We start from the raw sequence: 17,497 nt of genomic DNA on the forward strand, positions 1-17,497 counted from the left end.
GCTGCTAATATAGACTGGATGATAATGAGATATAAAATATATATATATATATATCACTACTGCAGCCGGACAGGTATATATTATATAATGACGGACCTGCTGGACACTGTCAGCTCAGCACTGCAGACTCCTAAAGTAAGCTACTAGTATCAAGAAGATAGAAAAAAAAAAAAAAACACCACGGGTAGGTGGTATACAATTATGGATGGACGAGCGACTGCCGACACAGAGGTAGCTACAGCCGTGGACTACCGTACTGCGTCTGCTGCTAATATAGACTGGATGATAATGAGATATAAAATATATATATATCACTACTGCAGCCGGACAGGTATATATTATATAATGACGGACCTGCTGGACACTGTCAGCAGAATGCGTTTATAGAATAAAAACACCACACGACGAGTGTTTAACTTTTTCAGGCAGACAATCACAATATACTGGTGGTCAGTGGTCACTGGTCAGTCACACTGGCAGTGGCACTCTGGCAGCAAAAGTGTGCACTGTTAAAATATGTACTCCTGCTATAACTGCTCCCCAGTCTCCCCCACAATTAAGATGTGTGAGCACTGAGCACTCAGCACAGTCAGATATACAGTATTACATAGATGATGCAGCACACTGAGGCTGAGCACAGATATGGTATGTGACTGTGTCACACTGTGTATCGTTTTTTTTCAGGCAGAGAACGGATTAATTAAACTGGTGGTCACTGGTCACACTATCAGCAAGTAGTACTCCTAATATGCTCCCCAAAATTAGTAAATCAAGTGTCTCTACTACTCTCTAGTCTACTCTACTCTAAACGGAGAGGACGCCAGCCACGTCCTCTCCCTATCAATCTCAATGCACGTGTGAAAATGTCGGCGACGCGCGGCTCCTTATATAGAATCCGAGTCTCGCGATAGAATCCGAGCCTCGCGAGAATCCGACAGCGGGATGATGACGTTCGGGCGCGCTCGGGTTAGCCTAGCAAGGCGGGAAGATCCGAGTCTGCCTCGGATCCGTGTAAAAAGGCTGAAGTTCGGGGGGGTTCGGTTTCCGAGAAACCGAACCCGCTCATCACTAGTGAAAATGGAGGCGACGCGCGGCTGCTTATATAGAATCCGAATCTCGCGAGAATCCGACAGCGGGATGATGACGTTCGGGCGCGCTCGGGTTAACGGAGCCATATGGGAGAATCCGAGTATGCCTCGGACCCGTGTAAAATGGGTGAAGTTCGGGGGGGTTCGGTTTCCGAGGAACCGAACCCGCTCATCACTAATGTGTGTATATATATATATATATATATATATATATATATATATATATATATATATATATATATATATATATATATATATATATATATATAATTTTTTTTTTTTTTTTTTTTTTATTAACCATTTCTTCAAATTCCGTTGCGCTTTACAATTGGAAACAACAATGATCAAACAAAACTGGGTAATGACAGACAGACAGAGGTAGGAGGGTCCTGCTCGCAAGCTAACGATATATAGCGAAATAGGGACTGTAGACCTTTAGCTTGTGGATCTATTGTTCCACACCCGGGAAATAGGCATTGATACACAAGGGTAGGTGGTATTTATTGCAAAATTGTCCACCAGATTGCAAAGTTTCTAGGTGGTGTGTATGATGTGGTCACACACCAATGTAGTCCAGGGGTCAGGAGGATATGAAAGTTAAGAAAGAGAAAATATCTGAGGATATGAGTAGTCTCTACAGTGGAGAAGTAATTGGATAGGAGAGTTTATGAAGGTTATGTGGCCGGTTCCGGAATTTTATAAGAGGTGAGATCTCAGGGAACGCTTGAAGGTCTGGAGACTAGAGGTGAGTCTTAATGTGCATGGGAGGACATTCAACAGAGTGGGTGCACCCCAAAGAAAGTCCTGCAATCATGAATAATGCGTGTGGATAAGAGACGTAGATCTTGTGAATAGCAAAGAGGTCGGGTTGGGAGATATTTTGAGATAAGCGAAGAGTTGCACGTTGGTGTAGTTTGGTTAATGGCCTTGTGTGGGAGTAAAAGTATTTTAGATTGAATACTGTAGAATACCGGTAACCAATGGAGGAACTGACAGAGCGGATCCGCAGACGATGAATGACTAGCAAGGAAGATTAGCCTCGCAGCTGCATTCAGTATGGCTTGTAGTGGTGAGAGTCTCCAGTAAGAAGACTATTGCAATAATTAACGCGGGAGATAACGAGAGTGTAGAGTAGAGTTTTTGCAGTGTCTTGTGTAAGATAAAGTCGTATTTTGGATATGGTTTTTTTAGATGTATGTAACATGATTTTGAGACAAATTAAGTGAGGGGAACAAAGGACAGTTCAGAGTCAAGAATGACAACTAAACAGCTTGTTGGGTAGGATTACCAAGAATTAAGGATCAGAAAGGGTTGAGATTACCTAAAGGATAAAAAAAGGGGGCAGACGAGATGGTCCAATAAGAACATCTGCCGTCAAATCTGCCGTCAAATTCTATGTTTAGGATCGATTGTCGATCTCAACAGTGATAGAGATATTAGATTGGTAACTACTGTTGATTGGTGGAAATATAATTAATTCTGTTTTGGAAATATTGTTTGAGGTGGCGAGATAACATCCAAGATGAAATGGCAGAAAGGCATTTGGTGAAACGGACTAATACAGATGGTGACAAATCTGGGGAGGATAGGTAGATTTGAGTATTATGCGCATACAGATGTTAAAGAAATCTGAAAGAGCTGATTAGTTTGACGAGATGTGGTATAGATAGAGAAAAGCAGAGGGCCTAAGACTGAGCATTATCTAACTGATAGCGGTAGCGAAGAGTAGGTGGACACTGAAAGAGCAATTAGATAGGTAGAATGAGAACCAAGAAAGGACTCTGCCCTAAAGACCTAGGGCAGGGGTGGCCAACCAGTCAGAGACAAAGAGCCAAAAAATCTTGTTAGGTACGTCAAAGAGCCGACATCAAGCCGAAGGCGCACGTGCAAAAATGGGGTGTGACCTTGTGCCTTCTAGGCCACACCCCTGGTATAAAAGACAATGAAAATGCCAGATCCACATAAAATATATTTTAAAGTCAGAATCAAAATAAAATACATTGAAAAAGACACTTCCACATAAAATAATTGAAAAATCCAGATCCACATAAAATATATTGATAAAGCCATATTCACATAATACACTTCAGCTCCTCCATGTGTCACTCCAGCCAGCACCCTCCTGTGTCACTCCAGACAGCCCATGTGTGAATGTGTCACTCCTGCTAGTACCCTCCTGTGTCACTCCAGCCAGCTCCCCCATGTGTCACTCCAGCCAGCTCCCCCATGTGTCACTCCAGCCAGCTCCCCCATGTGTCACTCCAGCCAGCTCCCCCATGTGTCACTCCAGCCAGCACCCTCCTGTGTCACTCCAGCCAGATCCCCATTGTGTGACTCCAGCCCACCCTCATATGTCACTACAGCCCAGTATCTGGCTCCCTCAGTTTTCAGTCGCCGTAGTACTGCTGTGTGTCTGGTTGGAGTGCACCAGTTTCTAGGATCTGTTGTGGTCAGGTGACTGAGTGTCGGGAGCCACATTTGAATAAAGAAAGAGCCGCATGTGGCTCAAGAGCCACAGGTTGGCCACGGCTGACTTAGGGATTGTAGTGTTTTTTTTTTTTTTGTTTTTTTTTCAAATACTGTTTATTGAAGAATTTTGTCAACATACAATAGACAATGAACAGTTCGAAGGGTTGGGGGCATGGAGACAGAAGGGAAAGAGGGGGGGGGAGGGTACAGCCATACACATATACATTGGTGTTTCTACAATGAGTGCAGTGTGTGCGAGGCACACAGTCCCCCAGGTCCAGGGGGGCCCACCCCGCACACCCTGCACCCATTTGCTTAATACTTACCTCTCTGAAGTCCCTTTTTGGCAACGCAATAGAGTTTCAACACTAGGGGGAACAAACTCTATTATGCTGCTGAAAACTCCGGAAAGATGGCACAGCGGCCATTTTTCCGGAGTTTTGCGCATTAGCAAAATCTTCGGGAAAATGGCAGCCGCGCCGTGTTCCCAGAGGTTTGCACATGCGCAATAGAGTCTGTTCTCAGACTCTCTTGTCGCAGAGAAGGATGGCACCGCAGGGGGACTCCGGAGAGGTAAGTATTAAATGCTGTGCATTAGTCAGAGAGGAGGGGGCCCCTAAAGCAGAAGGCTGCACACGGTCCTCCTCCTCTATTAAAACGCCCCTACACATATATGTTATAAAATATATAGATAAGTAGGAATCCCAAGTATCAATGCAAAGAATACAAAATTAGTTATGTAAAAAAACATGTGAAAGGAGGGGGGGCTTTATAGTAAGCCAACCAAAGAGACCAAGTATCCGTAAAGGATAACGCATTGTTATCAACCACACTGGAGAGGAATTCCATATGGTAATTATCCCAAATGGCCGCAACAACAGCTGTGATGGAGGGAATTGTGTGCGATTTCCAATGATAAGCAATTTTATATTTCAGTGTGGTCGTTATATGCCAAATAAGCTTCTGTAAAGGTTTTGGTGTCCCAGGAATGGTCCGAGGAAAGAGGGGGAAAAGGGCATGTCTATTCCAGTAATTCGTAAAACCAATCTCCGGATAGCTTTCCAGAACAAAACTATCTTGGGGCAGTCCCAAATTATATGGAGCAAGGTACCCCTCAACCCACAACCTCTCCAACACATGTCTGATGCGGAGGGGAATATTCTACTTAATCGTGTCGGAACTAAGTACCATCGGACATATAGTTCAAATTAATTTTCCCGGTTTCTAATAGAGGTCGCAGAGGAAACTAAATTCTGCCTAATCTGTTCCCAAGTGTCCAGACCCATACGGTCTTGTAAATCATTTTCTCAAGCCGTCTCGTTAGGGGCCAATGTGGGTAGATTACAAGTAAGCATGAGGCGATATATTGTTGATAAAAGGCCCTTAGAGGGAGAACGAAGGAAGCACAATGACTCCAAGGGGATCTGTTCAAAGAACTATGCAATTGAAGAAAAGCTAAATGAAAACTACATAATTGCAGGTACTGGAAGAAACACTGTGGTGAGAGTCCATATCTATTCTGTAAGTCTGGAAAGGAACGTAATAATGCTATATCATTGATAAAAAGAAGGTCATTAGCTAACCAATGCTTAAAGCATAGGTTCCCAAACTGTGTGCCGTGGCTCCCTGGGGTGCCTCGGGACACCTGCAGGGGTGCCCTGGGTTGTTGTTCCAGGACCAATTCAAATTATTCATGGTCAATATAATAGGCAAAACCAGTGCTGGTGGCTGCCAGTCATAAAATATGTGGCCAAACAGAAGCAAATCTTGTCCCTCACCCCACAACTGACCCTAAGGATGACATATAAACGCGATCTACTTAATGTAATATTTTTTTCTAAATTTCTCAATAAGAAATTTTTGGCCAAGGGGTGCCGTGAAAAAAATTCTGATATTCTAGGGCGCCGTGATTCAAAAAAGTTTGGAAACCACTGGCTTAAAGGCATGTTTATCAATACCTCCGGGGAATAGCGGGTTATCCCATAGGGGAAAGAGATCAGGAGGGAAGGACAATAAAGAGAAGGTCTTAGTAAGCCTATCCCAGAGCGAGATGGTGAATGCTATGGATGGGAAAGTAGCACAATCGGGGGACCTGTGAGAGCGAGGGATCCAAAGAAGAGTGCAGATGGAATGCATATGAACAAGTTCGGATTCCAATTGAACCCATCTACGAGACGATATATGCGAATGCCAGAGGACAGCCTGGGAAAGATGGGCTGCATCAAAATATAATTTGATATTCGGAACTCCAAGTCCACCTTCCCTGGTCCCGTTATAGAGCGTTTTGAGTCGTACATGAGGTCTTTTGCCTGACCATAAAAAGCGTGAGAATTTCTTAGGCAAATTTAAAAATACATGCGATGGAATCCGTACTGGGAGCGCTTGAAAGAGGTATAATAGGTGAGGTAGGACATTCATTTTCAGGGCATTCGCGCGACCCGACCATGAAATTAAGTCTCCAGACCATTCAAGGAGATCATTAGTGACAATATGAATTAACCCAGGATAATTAGCCACATATAACTGAGAATATTGTCTGGTTAGATATATACCTAAGTATTTCAAGCAGAATTTTTTCCAATCAAATTTGAAGTTACTTGCTAAGGAAACTTTTAATGGGGCTTGAAGATGGAAGTCTAAAACCTCCGTCTTAGCAGCGTTGATCTTAAAATTAGAAATGACACCAAATTCCTGTATAGTTTAAAAAAAAGGTTTGGGAGAGAGATAAAGGGGTTTAAAAAGGTAAGTAAAATATCATCAGCATATAGTGAGATTTTAAACTCAAAAGAGCCTATTTTGATCCCCGAGAAGTCCGGGCAGTTTCGGATACTAGAAGCCAGGGGTTCTATCAGGGCAAAAATTAAGGGTGACAGAGGACAGCCCTGTCTCGTGACATTTTTAATTGAAGAAGGAGGAGACCGTAGGCCATTCACCAAGACACAAGCTGACGGGGAAGCATAAAGAGATTTTATTCCAGTGAGAAAACGATCCGAGAGACCAAAGTGTCGAAGGGTGCAATCCATATATAGCCAAGAGATGCGATTTGAATGCCTTTTCAGCATCCAACCCCATCACCAAAGAGGGGATTTTAGATGAATCGACTAAGTGTATAGTATCTATCGCCTGTCTAATATTATCAAAGGCCTGTCTGCTAGGGATGAAGCTGACCTGGTCAGGGTGAACCAGGGCGGAAATCACCCCAGCAAGACGGTTTACCAGTATTTTTGCAAATAATTTTAGATCAGAATTCAACAACGATATCGGGCGATAGCTACCACACATCGTAAGGTCACACCCAGGTTTAGGTATGACAACTATCTCTGCTCTAGTAGTGGAGCCATCAAAAGGCGTGCCAGCTAAAATCGCATTGAACAATACTGTCAGGGCCGGGACCAGAATTCTACTAAATTTTTTATATTATAGAGCCGGTAGACCATCTGGGCCCGGAGCTGAGGCATTTCTCAATGACTTGATCGTAAGATCAATTTCTTCAGCAGTGATTTCTGTATTAAGTGAACAAATCTGCTTTTCGGAGAGAACTGGGAGAGGGCAAGAAGAGAGGAAGTTGTCAATACGCTCCTGCAGACTGATAGTATCATCAAGTAGGCAGCTTATACAGTGATTGGTAAAAGTCCTTGAAACAGTGTGCTATTTTCTGAGGGCCGTAAGTCAGCTTGTGGTACGGGTCTCTTAGTGAAAGGATCCTGTTCCTCTGTTTACGAGCACGCAAGCGAGAGGCTAAGAGGGAGTCAGCTTTGTCACCATTAGAGTAGAACTCATGCTGTAACCACCGCATGGTCTTAGCAGCTTTAGCAGATAAAATTTGGTATAATTGGCCTTTCAAAGCCAAAAGTTTACTATATAATGAGCGTCTAGGCGTCTGCTAATGCCAATTCGTCAGCTCCTCAATTTGTTGCTCAAGATCTGCTACTGCCCGGCGATCCTGCAATTTATGGGCTTTAGATAAAGAAATAAAGTGACCCCGAATGGAGGCTTTATGTGCTTCCCAAACTATAGCTGGTGATATATCTTCTGTGGAATTCAAGGTCAAAAATTCCTCCAGGACTCCATCAGTCTGAGTAACATAATCTTTCTTCAGAAGGAGAGTGGAGTTCAGTCTCCAATGGAAAATTGTGGGGGGTGTAGGAGTAGAAGAAATAGTCAAAGATACATCTAAATGATCTGACCATACCACTGGGGAGACCCAAGCCTTAATCAAGCCCTGCACTGAGGAAGAATCTACTAAAAAAAGGTCAAGACTAGGGTGAATTTCATGAGGAACAGAGTAATGAGTGTACGTATGCCCACAAGGGTACAATACCCTCCAAGCATTGTAGTAACCAGAGGATGTTATGTAATCAGCTAACCGCCTGGATTCCCTAACTGTTGAAGGACTAGGGATATGAGATTGAGTACGGTCCCATAGTAGATCAGGTACAGCATTGAAGTCCCCACCTATTATCACCGGACCATAGAAGCAGAAAGTGAAAGGAAGTCACAAGAGTGCGCTCACTAGCAGCAAGAGAAACCCCCACAACATAAAATTTCCACATACAAAAGTGACAGTGCAGATAACCCGCTCTTCGAGGGTCTATATAATATTGAACAGTTCACCTTTTTCCGCAGCTTTTACCATAAATGCATTCCTCATGTGCATATACGGGAAAAATGGAAAGAAATATCCATATGGTGAAGTACAGTTTTAATAACAATTAAACGATACAAAAAGATTCAATGTAAACATATGAATGATATGTTTAAAGTGCAAATGCACGGATATATATAAAACAATCAGTGGGATCCTTAAGGGGCAGCAGACTTTGTAATTACCGGCTCAATGCAAGGGCTGTTGATGAACAGTTCTTAAAGCGCGAGTGTCATAAAGCAACCGGGTTCAATCAGCTACACATCGGATGTCCTCCTTGACGGTCTCCCGTCCTGCTAGCCGCTGCAGTCACCACACACAACCACCAACGTGTTTCAACCCGCCAATATCTGGTCTTTTTCAAGGTGTATGATCATCAGCGTGTCTCCATGCAAATCCGGAGGTCTTTTAAACCAACTCAGTCAATCACCAGTGGCAAGCGCAGCTGGTTCATAGACACATAATGCGACCTACAAGTCCCATGAACCCCTGCCACGCTCGCTCGTCCGGTTTCCTGTTTCCGTAAACATGCGCTACCTCACTTCCGGAATCACCATGGCAACGGCATCTAGCGTCTCTGTCCGTCTCACTCACACTTCCAGAATCACCATGGCAACAGCCTCTAGCATCTCTGTCCATCTCAATTTCGCCGTGGGGATGTAGTTTTGATTCTGTTTGTGGTTTGTTTGTATCAATGAGACCTCTCTAGGCAGTGCTCGGTAGTATAACACCTCCAAACAGGACCTCCGGAATAAAATATAAATCAGTAACAAAATAAACATCAATATATCAGTAGGACAACAGTTTACACATTAAAAACCCATACATATAAAACCACGTGTTCAAAAGTTAAAAAGAAGTGCTGTTAGGCCATGCATAAGGATGAAAAAAAGAAGTACCCTATATTCTAAGTAAAGGAACCACTTTAGCTCGAAATCAAGGTTAAGGCCCCCTGGTTTTAATGTTCCTAGATCAAAGATGGCCCTCATCTCAGCCTGTGCTAATTGTGTTGGAAGGTCCTTTCTTCGCCAATACCCGATGTACATTTATTGTGAGATGTTTTAAAATGGTCAAAATGTGCATGTGTCTCTAGTCCCCCCCCTAATATTCCTCAGATGCTCCCCGATTTTCAGGGGTCTAGAGGTGCGGCCAACGTAAAACAGCCCGCATCCACATTTGATGGCATACACCACATTCTTGGTGTTACATGTAATGAACTCTTTGATTTCAAAACTGTTGTTATTAATCATAACTTCTGTGGTCTTATTTTTACCATCTCCCTAATATTACGACATCCTTTACAAGTTCCGCATCGGAAGAAGCCTTTAGATTTAATGGTATAAAGGGGTTTGATTGGGGGCAAAGCACTTTTAACTAATGAATTGCTCAAATTTGGAGCCCTTCTATTAACACATTTTGGTTTATCTGGTAAAAACTCTCCCACAATGGGAACCTTTTTTTTAAATTTTCCAATGTCGGGCTAAGATTTTCTCTGTCTTTATAATTGGTATTAAAACCAGTAATAAAAGACCATTCAGAACCACCCTTTACTTTATTTCCTTCTTTCTTTTGGTCTATAAGTCTTCTTGTGGAATCCTTTTAACAAACTCTGTCTTTATCGATTTACTCCTTTTGGATAACCGGCTGCTACGAAACTATCTTGCATAATTAGTGCCTGGTTCTCATACGTATTAAGGTTTGTACAGTTTCTTCTCAAGGGTCTAAACTGTCCACCAGGGATTATTTTCAACCACTTGGGATGGTGACAACTTTCATTCCTCAAATAGGCGAATCCGTGCTCTTTGAGAAGTTTTTAATATGAACCTTAGCTTGTTCGATGTAAACACACACATCTAGAAAATTTATGGCGTGTTCACTTTTTTTAAAAGGAAAAACTGATATTGACCTCATTGGAGTTTAGATAATTACAAAAATCTTCCAATAGATTAAAACCACCACTCCAGATAAACACGTCGTCTATGAATCTTGGCCAGGACACCAGGCTCGCTCCAAACGGATTATTCCAAATATAATAATTTTCCCATGCCCCCATAAATAGGTTGACGTAGCTTGGAGCGAACCTGGTGCCCATCGCAGTTCCGACGTTCTGAATATAAAAAGTGTAATTAAAAAAAAGTAATTGTTATTAAGTATAAAATGTACACCCTTTATAATTAAGGACTGCAAACCTTTCTTTAAGTCACTGGCTTGTAATGCTTTCTCCACTGCTTTTATGGCGATCTGATGGTCGATACAATGATTTGTAATTTCTCTACGATCTTATTTGTAGGGTCCATTTTTAATTTGGTATAAGTAACTTGATCCTCCAACTGTCTATAAATTTCTGCCTCATATGTTACTCTATCCATCAGGACAATGCCTCCGCCTTTGTCGGCCGGTTTGATAATCAATCGGCATTGTCCTGCAAGGATTTCAAAGCATTTCTCTCCTTAAATGTTAGATTGTGTTCCATGTTTTTAGTTGAAAGATTCTGAATATCTTCATGCACTAACTCATAAAAGGTATCTAAATATTTCCCTTCCATATGGATAGGATTGAATAATGATTTGGGTTTAAATGGGCTATTTGATATAATCCCCTCCTGTGGCTCTATTGAGGTAGTTTCTTTAGTTAGAACCGTTTTAGCGTAAGTTTCTTAATATATTTGTTTAGATCTATAAACATGGAGAATTTATTGAGAGGAATAGAGGGAGCATATTGCAACCCTTTTTCTGAAGTGGATATCTCATATTTCCCCAATTGATGGCTACTCAAATTAAAGATTTTCACCTTTCCATCATGTATTAAAGGTGTCGATTCACCCCCTTTTTTTCCTCCTTTGTTTAAATTTTTCTTTTTCAGTTTCTTTTTCTTTCTTTTTTTTTTTTTTAACCTTTCCTCCCCTACAACCTCTTCTGGTTACTTTAGATGATAGGATCTTTTGGCCTGTTCCAAAAAAGGAGATGACATTCTCATATTTCTAATGGGTGAATATTTGTTTTTAGTGTTGTGGGGTGACTGCAGCAGCTAGCAGGACGGGAGACCGGCAAGGAGGACATCTGACGTGTAGCTGATTGAACCCTTGTGCTTTATGACACACGCTTTTAAGGACTATTCAACAACAGCCCTTGCATTGAGCTGGTAATTGCGGAGTCTGTTGCACCTTAAGGATCCCCACTTATTGTTTTATATACACTGCTCAAAAAAAATAAAGGGAACACTTAAACAACACAATGTAACACAAGTCAATCACACTTCTGTGAAATCAAACTGTCCACTTCGGGAGCAACACTGATTGACAATCAATTTCACATGCTGTTGTGCAAATGGAATAGACAAAAGGTGGAAATTAAAGGCAATTAGCAAGACAATAAAGGAGTTGTTCTGCAGGTGGTGACCACAGACCACTTCTCAGCTCCTATGCTTTCTGGCTGATGTTTTTGGTCACTTTTGAAAGCTGGCGGTACTTTCACACCAGTGGTAGCATGAGACGGAGTCTACAACCCACATAAGTGGCTCATGTAGTGCAGCTCATTCAGGATGGCACATCAATGTGAGCTGTGGCAAGAAGGTTTGCTGTGTCTGTCAGCGTAGTGTCCAGAGCATGGAGGCGCTACCAGGAGACAGGCCAGTACATCAGGAGACGTGGAGGAGGCCGTAGGAGGGCAACAACCCAGCAGCAGGACCGCTAGCTCCGCCTTTGTGCAAGGAGGAACAGGAGAAGCACTGCCAGAGCCCTGCAAAATGACCTCCAGCAAGCCACAAATGTGCATGTGTCTACTCAAACGATCAGAAACAGACTCCATGAGGGTGGTATGAAGGCCCGACATGGGGGTTGTGATTATAGCCCAACACCGTGCAGGACGTTTGGCATTTGCCAGAGAACACCAAGATTGGCAAATTCGCCACTGGCGCCATGTGCTCTTCACAGATGAAAGCAGGTCCTCACTGAGCACATGTGACAGACGTGACAGAGTCTGGAGACACCAAGGAGAACGTTCTGCTGCCTGCAACTTCCTCCAGCATGACCGGTTTGGCAGTGGGTCAGTAATGGTGTGGGGTGGCATTTCTTTGGGGGGCCGCACATTCCTCCATGAGCTCGCCAGAGGTAGCCTGACTGCCATTAGGTACCGAGATGAGATCCTCAGACCCCTTGTGAGACCATATGCTGGTGCGGTTGGCCCTGGGTTCCTCCTAATGCAAGACAATGCTAGACCTCATGTGGCCGGAGTGTGTCAGCAGTTCCTGCAAGACGAAGGCATTGATGCTATGGACTGGCTCGCCCGTTCCCCAGACCTGAATCCAATTGAGCACATCTGGGACATCATGTCTCGCTCCATCCACCAACGCCACGTTGCACCACAGACTGTCCAGAAGTTGGCGGATGCTTTAGTCCAGGTCTGGGAGGAGATCCCTCAGGAGACCATCCACCACCTCATCAGGAGCATGCCCAGGCGTTGTAGGGAGGTCATACAGGCACGTGGAGGCCACACACACTACTGAGCCTCATTTTGACTTGTTTTAAGGACATTACATCAAAGTTGGATCAGCCTGTAGTGTGTTTTTCCACTTTAAATTTGAGTGCGACTCCAAATCCAGACCTCCATGGGTTAATAAATGTGATTTCCATTTATAATTTTTGTGTGATTTTGTTGTCAGCACATTCAACTATGTAAAGAACAAAGTATTTAATAAGAATATTTCATTCATACAGATCTAGGATGTGTTATTTTAGTGTTCCCTTTATTTTTTTGAGCAGTATATATCCATGCATTTGCACTTTAAACATTCATTTATATGTTTACATTGTATCTTTTTGTATTGTGTAATTGTTATTAAAACTGTACTTCGCGATATGGATATTTCTTTCCATTTTTCCCGTATATGCACATGAGGAATGCATTTATGCTAACAGCTGCGGAAAAAGGAAAATGGTGAACTGGTAAATTATATATATATATATATATATATATATATATATATATATATATCTGCACGGGTTATCTGCACTGTCATTTTTGTATGTGGATATTATCACCCGACCCTTTACTAGTTTTTCAAGTTGGGAGTGAAAGACGCAGTTAAAGGCACCCTGCTCCATATTAGGGGAGTAAACTGAGGCAACAGTTAAAAATGAGTGTCCCAGGTGTAATACAACAATATTAAAGCGGCCCTTGGGATCTGTAAAATAGTTCTCAACAGTGTAATTAAGTGAAGTATGTAGCAAAATGGCAGTGCCCTTACGTTTTTTTCGGAGTTGTAGAGTAGAAGGCTTGAGGATAAGCTCTTGAGGCCAAGGAGGGATGAACTGTTTTAAAATGTATTTCCTGTAAAATAATTATGTTGGCTTTCTGCCTTTTTAAAAAATTGGATAGCCTTGGCTCGTATACTGGGGGAATTTAATCCATTGATATTCAACGTTAAAATGTTTAAGTCATGGCGGATTCCAGTAGAGGACCTGGCTTAAGGGAGACCTGACAATCCAGATTACAGTACAGAGCTAAATAGGGGGGGAGTCTCAAGGACACAACAAACATCATCATCACAGAACCCCAACCCCAGATGTTGTGGGGGTGAGGCCGCTAGGAGAACAAAAACGTGCCATCTATTTGTTAACCAAAACAACCGCAAAATGTGGGTCACCAACATGGGCATGAAGCGGGGAGGGGGGGGGGGGGGTTGGGGCTGCAAGGCAAAGGTGGAAACCACAACTATAGTAATATAGGGCACAAAATAACTTATTGACAAAAGAGGGTCCATTCCGAGATCGGAAAAACCTGAGCAGGAGAACAAATTGTACCCTAGAGTGTCATGAAACATTATCACAACATAATAAACAAACACAGAAGGACAAAGACATGTAGCAGATAATAGAAAGAGGCTAGCAATAACAACAATAACAATCACGTCATCACTGAACAGTGGCATAAGGGGATGCTGCAATATTCACATAATAACATCACAATATCTGCGAACTAATGACCCAAGCAAACGGGCTGTAAAATAGTAAAGAGAGAGCCTCACGCCACTGCAGAAAGGAGGGGCAAAAAACACAAATATATTAGGAACAAAAAAAACTAAATCATCTCTATAATAAGTCTGATGAAAAGGATCTAAAAGTCTTTGCAATAAACCTGAAAGTCCTGAAGATAGGTAACGTAACCATCAGATGGTCGACCATTCAGCATGCAGGGGGAGATCTCTGCTTAGAGCCCGCGAGAGAGTCTGGAGAAGACGCAGGAGGAGAAGTCGAGAAATGCCCCAATCGTCTGAGAGCCTCTAAGCCATCATCAGGGTTATTCACAGAGTGATTACGTCCATTGAAGGAGAATTGTAGAGCAAACGGAAATCCCCATCTATAAAGAATCTGGCGGTTACGCAAGGCTTTAGTGACAGGCAATTTCTTTCTCCTTTTTTTGAGAGTGGAGGGGGCCAGGTCCTGAAATATTATAGAGAATAGCAGAGACACCATGGCAGTCATTGAGAAATTTCGATTTAATGTGGAAGAAGTGCATTCTTAGGACAATGTCTTTTGGAGGTTGATTGGAGGGTGGTTTTGCATGGAGAGCTCTATGTGCTCTATCCAATAGGAATTGATTTACAGAAAGGTCTGGAAGCAATTGATGAAACAGGCCCAGGAGATAGTCAGGCAACGCAGTTGTATTTACCGACTCTGGCACACTCCGTTACCGGAAATTATTTCTGCATGAACGATTCTCGAGGTCTTCGACTTGCTCGCTTTTGAGATCGACCTCCGAATGCAATTCCGAGATCTCTTGAGTGATAACATCCTGATAACTGCATATATCATCAGTTTCTTGTTCTAAGGTGTCCGTGCGAGATCCCAGAGAGGAAATTTCTGTTTTAAGTACTTGGATGGCGGCTTGCAATTCATCTCTGAATGTGGTCGCAATCCTTTGTACTGGGGAGTCATATGGATCAGCATCAGCAGGTAGAGCGGAATCGGATCTAGACGGGGAGGACCCCAAGTCCTGCATAGTCCCTGGCGAAACGGGTGTTGATTCACATTTTTATCTCGTTGAGGGCTGAAAAAGGAGGATGGGTCTCCATGGGGGGCTTTACGATTCCTTTTAGACATGTCCCAAGTATCTCTGAGCAACAATGTATAGATATGTAGAAAAAAATTAGCTGAATTTCAAGGGGATTGAGTGATAATGCTGGTAAGGGTAGGAAGATGGGGCAGAAACCAGTGCCTCGCAGCAAAACTGTTCTATCTCACACGGACATCACACAGAAGTAGCACAGGAAAAGGTAGAGACCTGACCAGCAGTGTCTCCTATTTCCAGAGGGTGTAAAACTAAGCTGCGTAAAGCCCAGTAGCGATACCAAATAGGTATCCCAGGTGTAAGAGACCCATACTGTATTGAGGTAAAAGAGCCCACTACGAGGGAAATTATCTTAATAAAGGGCCACTGCTTTCAGAGGAGTCGGGGGATTAAATCAGTCAGAGCACTGTAAAAACACCCCTTGAGATGCACAGGATGGGGTGTGCTGGATATAGGTGAAGCAGTGTCCTCAGTATCTCTACTGCTGGCTGTGGTGTGTGTAGGGACAGGCTGCCTTTCCATATATGGATTTCCAAGATGGCTGCCGCATGCAGGGACTCCGGAGCAGCTCACCTCACTCGCAGCACCTGGCCGCCACAGCACGATCCACTGGGCGCACAGGAACCCACTCCAGGACTAGGCAGCTGCGGGTAAGTATAGGAGCTCCAGACAGTCCCCCAGGCAATGTCACGGCCGCTCACAGAGCCGCGGATGGCCGCGCCGGATACTGTGGAAAATAGAGTCCCCGGCTTGAGAGAGGAGACAAGGCCGCAACCTGCCGGAGCGCACCCCAGCTCAGCAACCTCGTCTCGCAGCAGGTCCCCAGGTACAGGGAAGCCTAAGCAAAAGTGAAGGAGCCCCACAGAGCAGGCTGCAAAGCAGGGTAGACAATAAAAGAGCAGGCCAAGCAGGGAGCCTCTCATACAGCACGTCCACCACAGTCTCCGGTCAGGCCACGCTCCAGGATTGTAGTGTTTCTATGAGAAGTGAGAGGTTAACTGTATCAAAAGCAACAGAAAAATCTAGAACAATAAGAAGTGAGTAATGGCTTTTGGACTTAGCAGTGACCGGATCATTCACTACTTTAGCCAGTGATGTCTCTGTGGAGTGTTGGAAACGGTAGACTGACTGATGTGGGTCCAATAAGTTGTGTGAGTTAAAGTGTGTGAGGCGAGTGTAGGCAAGTCAGTCAAGTAGCTTGGAGGGGCATGGGAGCTGAGAGATGGGACAGTAGCTTGAGAGAGAGAGTTTGGGTCAGAATATTTGTTTTTTTTTTTGTTTTGTTTTTTCAGAATGGGAGTAATCACTGCATGCTTGAACAGAGAAGGACAGATTCCAGTAGAGAAAGAGAGAGATTAAAGATTTTAGTTAAGGTTGGGATGTGCACAGGAGACAGAGCTTTACTTATTTGTGAGGGTATAGGATTAAGAGGAGAGGTAATAGAGTAGGAGGATGAGAAGAGTGTTGAGGAAGAGTGTGCCATTTCATGTTGGAACTTATAAATCTTGTCCTTGAAGTAGAAAGCAAGATCTTGCGCAATGATAGTGGCTGGTGGGTTGGGTGAGGGAGGTTGAGAAGTGATGTAAATGTATTAATAAGTTGCTTGGGGTTAGAGGCTTAAAAAGAGATGAGAGTTTGGAAATGTTTGTTTGGCAGTGCCCAGGGCATTATGATAGGAGTGGTAGGTAGTCTTATATGTGAGGAAGTCCTTGGAATACGAGCTTTATGCCACTGACGTTCAACTTTGTGCAAGATTTTGTAGATGTTTTGATAATTTAGAGTGCCATGGTTGACATCTAGACCTATGTGGAGTGTGATGGGTAGCTTGAGCCACTTCATCAAGGGCTATTTCTACAGTCTGGTTCAGGTGTGATACAGCCGTCTCAGGAGAAGTGAATGCAGAAATTGGGGAGAGCAGTTGTTGCAGAGAGGTGGAAAGTTATTGATAATTAATAGCATTAATATTTCTGCTGGTTTGAGGAGGATTGGAGGACATCAGTGACACGGAGTCTAAAGTAATGGAGGAAAGCATGCAGGTGATAAGGTTGTAATCTGATAAGGTTGTAATCTGAGAGCGGGCAAGGAGTGTTAGTGAATTCAGAAACTGAGCCTAGTCTGGTGAATACAATATCAAGGCAGTGGCCTTCCTGATGAGTAGAGGAGTCGGCCCATTGGTAGAGAACGAGAGAGTAGTTTGGAGGCATGAGAAGCAGATTTCAGACTATCAA

At 43.3% G+C, this 17,497-nt stretch overlaps 1 long non-coding RNA gene across 1 annotated transcript in view; it reads left to right on the plus strand.

Annotated features, from left to right (window-relative positions):
• LOC134966705 (uncharacterized) overlaps positions 1-17,497 on the plus strand; it is a 196,628-nt gene that overhangs the window by 143,800 nt on the left and 35,331 nt on the right. The gene's annotated exons all lie outside the window — the stretch shown is intronic.

This window comes from Pseudophryne corroboree, chromosome 10, assembly GCF_028390025.1.
Source record: "Pseudophryne corroboree isolate aPseCor3 chromosome 10, aPseCor3.hap2, whole genome shotgun sequence".
In the NCBI taxonomy this organism is placed as follows: domain Eukaryota; kingdom Metazoa; phylum Chordata; class Amphibia; order Anura; family Myobatrachidae; genus Pseudophryne; species Pseudophryne corroboree.